The sequence below is a fragment of the Pogoniulus pusillus genome, chromosome 7, assembly GCF_015220805.1.
Source record: "Pogoniulus pusillus isolate bPogPus1 chromosome 7, bPogPus1.pri, whole genome shotgun sequence".
Classification (NCBI taxonomy): domain Eukaryota; kingdom Metazoa; phylum Chordata; class Aves; order Piciformes; family Lybiidae; genus Pogoniulus; species Pogoniulus pusillus.
The window spans coordinates 42,169,138-42,176,860 of NC_087270.1; the positions used below are offsets into that span (position 1 = coordinate 42,169,138).

At 49.7% G+C, this 7,723-nt stretch overlaps 1 long non-coding RNA gene across 1 annotated transcript; it reads left to right on the plus strand.

Annotated features, from left to right (window-relative positions):
• The first annotated feature begins 4,070 nt into the window (after nucleotides 1-4,070).
• LOC135177194 (uncharacterized) lies at nucleotides 4,071-7,074 on the plus strand. Its single transcript, XR_010302970.1, has 2 exons — nucleotides 4,071-4,526; nucleotides 5,180-7,074. It is a non-coding gene; the product is annotated as an uncharacterized LOC135177194 (long non-coding RNA).
• The last annotated feature ends 649 nt before the right edge of the window (nucleotides 7,075-7,723 follow it).

Sequence of the window (7,723 nt, forward strand, 5' to 3'; positions counted from 1 at the left end):
TACTAAATTAAGCTAAGCCAAATAACTCACTCAGGCTGGCTCGTGCGGTCGGTCTTCCTCCTCCAGCGGCTACAGGAGTCGTTAAGGGTCGTTAAGGGTCGTTAGGCAGACAAAGGTGTGCCTAACACCAAGGCAAGTCCTTTGGTCTCTCTGCAGTCCAGGCACAGGAGAGTGAGCGAACTCGTCCAGGCACAGGCAAAATCCAAAAGCGGGGGGCCCCAAAGGCGGGAAGACCCCCAATATTTATACCCTTCGCTAGACAAAGGGCAGAGTTACCACACTTTAGGCGCGAAAGCGCACGGCCAATCCCAGCCTGGCTCCAGCGCGGGAACTCACGGGGCAGTCGCCGCCCCCTTCTCGGCTGCAGGGCAGGCGAGGGGGGGGGGAAACCAGGCGGCTTTTCCCCTTTCCCCCCGAAGTCCGGGCAGGAGAGGAATTTAGGGGTACAGGACTCCAGGACATCCCACCCCGGTGGTAATGAGCATCTTTGTCTAGAACTTGAGTGAGAAGTGATCCCCCTTCAATTTAGGAACCTATTAATATATATATATGGCTTAGCCTTTTCCAACATTAACAATAGGTAATACATTAATCGCCCCAACAATATTTAACAATACTTAACAAGGCTTAACAATAGCCCAAACAGTATTAATAAAGCTACACAGTCCATTTGAAGATTGCTCTGTTCCTGGTAGAGCAACCAAGTTCATGGCAGAGCCTTGGATGCTCTGAGTCCATGGCTGGAGGTCACAGTCCGTGGGTCCGGATGCCATCATCCACTGGCCACCCCGGTGATATGACTCCATCTCTCGTGTAGCTGGTTCTCCTTTTCCCAGGTGCTGGTCAGGTGGTCAGGAACTGGTCCTCTGCCTCTACCTTAACCTGTAAGGAGACAAAACCTGCCTCGGCCTCTAAAGGCCAGGCTTAGCAATTAATAATTGGGGACGATCCACCGTGCACTGATCCGGTGGCCTTTTCCATTTGCATCTAGGGCTTCCCAGGCATATAAGCCTCTGGGTTTACCCCATGCCATTGGCACTACCCCTATAGGTTGGCCTTTTGTACTGGGGCAGGTGGTCAGTGACCACGTGGCTCACCTAGGCAGCAGGTCTTTATTCTGGGGGCTTCTGTAGCTCTCCCCGTGACTGCTGACCATTAAAAGCTGCCGAGCCACTATTACGGTAATTCAGTGTTTTGCCTCCCGTGTGGGAGACGAGAAAGGGTTAACCTTTCTGTCTGGGGACGAGCTGCAGTTCCCAGCGGGGGGGCTGCCGCTTCTGGGCGAGCCGCTCTGGGAGCCACCGCTGGGCTTCTCGCGGCTGCCTCTGGGTTTTGCAGCCGATTTCTGAAGGCACCGCACTAGATCCTTCAGCTGCCAGTCTGCCAGCTGCCTTAAAACAGTTTTTGGTACCCCTAAAGTCAGGGCTTGTCTATACCAACTGTTCTTTCCTCTGGGTCTCCAGTCACTCTGTGGGTCTCTGCCCCTTCCCCTCGGGGAGAAGCCTGAAGGACCGGTCCCCCTGGGGGGGCAGTCCTGCACTGGCCGGACCTGCCTGCGCAGAGTCCTGGGATTTTCTGGGGGAGAAGCACGAGACTGTCTCTCCCCAGCCCCTTTTCCTTCAGGAGACCCAAACCCAAACTGCAGCCCGTGGGCATTCAAGTCAGTTAACAGTTCAGCCCAAGTCATTACGTGCTCTTTAGCACCATCGTTCTCTGCATTTTCTCCAAGCACACGTTCAATTTTCTCAACATTCTTCATAAGTTGGATTTGCAGAGTTGCTGGCAAACCCTTCATAATAGGGTGCAGTCTCTCCGGGTCCACAGGGGCATAAAACGGGCAATCATAATGTCCCTTATCATAGATAGCCTGGACACAGGCAAGTCTGCGGAGAGCAGTGATGAGCTCAGAGGAGCTGGTGACCTTTAGTTCCGTCGGCTCCCCCCGGTAGGCTGGACGGACACTACTTGCCCAGTAAGCTATCCGAGCGGTGAGGCTGTGTGTCCCCTCGGGTTCACGTGTCAGGAACACATCGTCCCCCCAGTCTCCAGCAGCTTCCTGCGAGTCTAGAAGGACCCGGTCCCCACCGGCTCGGGACACTCGATACACATAGTCAGCGACTGAGTCCCCAGGATCTCTCGCATATTTGACTTGTAAGTCACTGAGCTGTGCATCTGTAAACTGTTTTTTGATCACGGTGGTCCCTGCACCGCCTTTTCTGCCCTTCACGGACTCATTCCTGATCACAGGCAACACGTGCTTGTGCACCGCGGCGCCCTCCTCACCGGAGCTCTCTTCTCCGCTAGCTACGGGAGAGTCCGGTCGGGACCTGCGCTTTCTGCGTGGCTTTGAGGCTTTCTGCCGCGCAGAGGCATGTGCAGAGGAATTCTCTGCGTCTCTGGCAGAGTCTTTTGTGCCTGGTTTCGGGGAACTTCTCTCCCCCGAAGAGCCCCTCGGGGCATTCTCTGCCTTTCTCCCCGATTCCCGCGAATCACTCCATTCAAATTCAGACACGGAGACCGAAGAGGTGGTGTCTGCAGGCGTTACAAGCCTTTCTTTCATCCGGGCAGTCAGTGCCGCGGTCAGGCTCTTTGTCTGCGCCAGCATGCTTTCCCAGATACTTTGGCATTTAGCTTTTTCGGCTAATAAATCCTTTTCCAAGGCCTGAATTCTTTTTTCATAATTTTCAAATTCGGCCAGAGTCTGGGTCACGACTGACCCCAGAACAACAGAGAAATGCTCCGTTGGAGACTCAGAAATCACAGGGTCTGAGCGCTCAGCTAATTTCTCCAGGATTTTCTCCGGATTTTTACAATTTTTCTGAGCCCAAATTAAATCAAGACCTGTGATTAGGCATCCCTTTTCTTGTAGAAATTCTATGATTGAACTACCCTGCATACACTGCGCCATAATGTTGCGGAGGGCAGTAATAATTCGTGGCCGAGTCGAGAATTTATCAAAAATAGATATTTTTTATTTTTTACAAAACCCGCCCCCACAACTATATATGCAAAGATTAATTTCGTTTAATAAACAGGTTAAGTTGCATGAGAATTCTACGAGGATACCATTAATAATCTGACTATATATATTTGGAAGTCAGTTTTTGGAAAAGGACTCTGCTATTAATTAATAGCGGTTTCTTACTAAATTAAGCTAAGCCAAATAACTCACTCAGGCTGGCTCGTGCGGTCGGTCTTCCTCCTCCAGCGGCTACAGGAGTCGTTAAGGGTCGTTAAGGGTCGTTAGGCAGACAAAGGTGTGCCTAACGCCAAAGCAAGTCCTTTATCTCTCTGCAGTCCAGGCACAGGAGAGTGAGCGAACTCGTCCAGGCACAGGCAAAATCCAAAAGCGGGGGGCCCCAAAGGCGGGAAGACCCCCAATATTTATACCCTTCGCTAGACAAAGGGCAGAGTTACCACACTTTAGGCGCGAAAGCGCACGGCCAATCCCAGCCTGGCTCCAGCGCGGGAACTCACGGGGCAGTCGCCGCCCCCTTCTCGGCTGCAGGGCAGGCGAGGGGGGGGGGAAACCAGGCGGCTTTTCCCCTTTCCCCCCGAAGTCCGGGCAGGAGAGGAATTTAGGGGTACAGGACTCCAGGACAACAGGTTGGAAGAGACCTTCAAGATCATCCAGCCCACCCTAACACCCAGGCTCATCCAATCAACTCGATCATGGCACTAAGTGCCTCACCCAGTCTTTTCTTGAGCATGTCTTTTCTTTATCTTCCTTCTCTCCACAGCATCTCCTGCTTTCTCCCATCTCCTTCCTTGCTTCTCTGTCTTCCTTTTTCACCCATCTGCCCCTTTTCCTGTCCATCTTTGCACTATGCCTGCTCCTTTTCCACCATATCTGTCCCTTTCTCTCCCCACCCCACATTTTCCCCATTTATCCCCTAGAACACCTGGGTGCTGTTGCAGTCTCCTCCCACCCCAGGTGTGACCACTTTGCCCTCCCTGCCCACTCCCCTATTTAATGGGCCCTGGGAAGGGCAGAAGCCCCAAGCTTGCCCATTTGGGCAGAAGATCCTCCTTGGATCATCACTGGTGAGTGCCCCTGGTGCGCACTGGGTGACTGGTGGAGGGGATCTAAAGGCCGGGGGGCCCTGCTGGCCCCCCGGTTATCCAGGATAGGCACACAATGATTACTCAAATGTCACTTGTGGGTGGTGGTGTATGCTGTGCTCTCTTCCCAGGAAGTAAAGAGTGTTTCCCAGGTGCTGAAGATTTGGTTATACAATTCCTACTGCTTGTTGTTGTTATTTATTGTTGCAGGACAAAGAAGGTTAAGTGGAATCTGTGCAGGAAAATGACCTGCTGTTTTTAGTGACTGGAATGTTGAGACTGGCCAGAAAGGGAAGCTACCTCTAAACATTTCCATTTCTTTGCAACAGAAGAGAGGAGTTCGTTCTGCCATGTCCCTTTTCTGGAACAGGGCATTGAGAAAAACATGTCAGGGCTCCAGAGTCTCTGGCTCTGGCTACAGCAGCTGTAGAGAAAGCAGGACAAGAAAGCACCAGGAATTAAAGGTATTATAGCTCAGAGACCTTAAAGGTGCTTAAAGAGAGGTCCTATTGCGCCCTAGGAGAGCTTATCCTGGCTTTTCAATACTTATGGGAAGGCTGTAGAAAGATGGGATAATCTTTTCAGCAAGGCCTGTTGTGACACAACAAAGGGTCTCCACTGCAAGCTAAGAAAGAGGAGATTCAGACAAGACAGAAGGAAGAAATGTTTTACATTGAGGGTGGTGAAACACCTGGCACAGGTTGTCCTGAGAGGTGGTAGAAGCTGGAAACACTCCAGGTGAGGTTGGACAGCACTCAGACTCCTTGTTGAAGCTGATCCTGCTTTCTGCAGGGGTGTTGGACTAGATGACCTTTAAAGATCACTTTAATCCAAAGTATTCTATGATTCCACTCCAAGGAAGCTCCTCCTCTCCTTCAGCTTAAACTTTGTAATGATCTCTGCTTTCCTTGCATGTTGGGGGCTGGATCCCTGCTGATTCTCTTTTGGTTCCAACTCCATGGTCCTAAGTTCCACCACTAACTCTGCCAATATCTGATCCTTAGCTTTCATGACTCTGAAAGTATGACAGAACATCACACCTCAGTTCTTTGGTTCTCTCAGTTCTTGATCTGGCACAGCTTCAATCTCCTGATTTTTGTACCTCTTTCTTCTCTAGGTTGGAGGCTGCAGGACCAAGTCTCTCTCTGGGTGTCTCTGAAATGTGTGGAGTCTCTAAACGAAGCAGTGGCAGAAACAATGAAAACAACCAGAGAACAGCTTGCTTGCTTCTGGTCACAGGGCTGCTTAAGCCAACACAGCTGAAACCATGGAATCATTTTGGTTGGAAAAGACCTTTAGGATCATCAAGTCCAACCAAGTCTGGTGCCAAACTAACGTCACTCAGCACCACCTCTCTGCCTCTTTTAAGCACCTGCAGAATGAGGGTTTAACCACCACCCTGGGGAGTTTATTCCAGTCTTTGAGAATCTTTTTTTAGTGAAGTTTCTTTTAATAACCCAAATTGCTCCTGGTGCAACTTGAACCCAAGTTGCTCTTGTCCTGTCACTTATTACTAGGAAGAAGAGACCAACATCCCTTCAAGGAGTTGTAGAGAGCAAGGTCTCCCAAGTTCCTTCAACTGCAGCTGGCCAGCCCTGTTCTCCAGAGCCTTGGCCAGCTTTGCTGCCCTTCTCTGGACATGCCCAGCACCTCAGTGCCTTTCTTGTAGCGAAGACTGCAAACCTGAATGCAGTACTGAAGGTGTGGCCTACCAACTAAGAGTACAGAAGGAAAATATCCCCTCCCTGGTCCTGCTTGTCACACTATTGCTGCTACAAGCCAGGATACACACTGCTGGCTCACAATAGCTACCCTTTAAGCAGTTCTGGGTGCTCCAGAAGAGAGGACAGCACAAAGGCATGTGTGGGATTTCAACATCCCTGATTCACACTTGCTACTTTGGTCTGTGGGTAATTCTGCTCAAAAGGTACAGCCAAGGTGTCTGCAAATGAGCCCAGCATCTCTCCTCTGCAGCAGTTACTGAGAAGCAGTGCAGCTGTCTGCTAGCAGTGGGCAGATGTTACATGCAATGCCTCTTTGGTGATGGGCCTAAGTTTCAGTGGAGAGCTCTGGTGTCTAGTTCTTGTTTGGCAAGTGTGTGGCAGTAACCAGCTGCTAGGAGCAGTCACAGTACAGCACTGGTGCAGGCAGACATGCAGAATTACTACTTATACAAATGGAATTGATTTTAATGCCTTTTTCTTCCCCCAGTTGCTTCTTCAATCCTCCAGATGTAGGTTTTAATGGAAGTGGGATACTTTTACACAATAGCAGTACAAAATTCAATGAAAGCAGGGGAGGAAAGGGAACCTTTCCTTTATTCAATTAGCACTTGCATTCTATGGATGTCTGGAATGTTAGTTTTGCCAACATGATGAGGTGAGCACTCACTGCCATGAAGAGCAGAGCCTCCTGCTTTGAGCTGGCACAGAATGAGCTCTGTTCAGCAATTCATAGATTCTTAGAATGCTTTGGGTTGGAAGGAGCCTTAAAGATTGTTGTGCAGGTTTGAGACTAATTGAAATATTTTCCTGAGAGAAATGAAATCCTTAGCTGTGAGAAGAAAGGGGAAAAAAAACCATGTGCCCTATAGTGCCCATTCTTCTGCTGGGAAACACAAGGAGTCAAACCAGAGATAGGACACTCGCTGCTCACACGGCTCAGCTCTCGCTTCTGCCTGTGCCTTCTTTCTGGCACTCTGCTCTCTCTGGCTGCCTCTGCCCTAGCTCTCTAATCCACCTGACCCTTTGTCCTCTAACCTCCTTCTTGTCTTTTTGGCATCTCAGCTCTCCCGATTTATCATGTGAGCTATGTGTGGGTTGATCTGGTTATTTCTGGAGGGAGGGGGAAGGAGGAATTGGGCCAGGAGCCCTCCTGGGGACCCTGATTGTTTCTGGGAGGGGAATTGTGTTTCTGTATTGCTTTTAAACTTGTATATAGCTGTATTTATCTATGTATATCTGCTTGTACACTGTGCTAAGCTGAAAATATAGCTTCATTCTTTAACTTCCAGCCATCTGAGTCTAGTCTGGGTGATTTCATAAGTGAGTGTGGGGGGTGGGTAACTCCTAAACCATCACAATCATCTAGTTCCAACAAACCTACGTGGGCAGGGACACCTTCCACTAACTCAGGGCTGCTCAAGGCCTCACCCAGTGTGGCCTTGAACACCTTCAGGGAGGGTGCAACCACTACCTCTCTGGGCAACCTGTTCCAGTGATTCTAGTTCTCAGCTCAGTGTCTACTAGGTAATGACACTTTGTGAGGCTATTGGCATGTTTTTGCAGGCAGTATCTACTTTAAACATTGAGAGTTCTCTCTTCTAAATGTTATTACCAAGGAAAAGTGTGCAGAAGGGGTCTTGTCCATACCTTATGGATACCAAGGTCACTGTTAAATCCTGTATACTGTGTCAGAGGAACAGAAATAAGAGGTCAGGCTTGAGAGGAGGGCTGAACCTACAGTGCCCAACAAGGGATTCTATTACATGTATATTTTATTCATTACAAAGCTGAAGGACTGTGAGGGTCATGTTCTCCTTAGCATCCAAGAAGGACTCTGTTCAGCTGTTGGTCTGAACCAGTGTATTCCTAAACTTAGTTACAGCTACTGAATCTAATTGCCTTCTGCCTCTGAGTCCAACCTGGGACTTCCTTAGTGC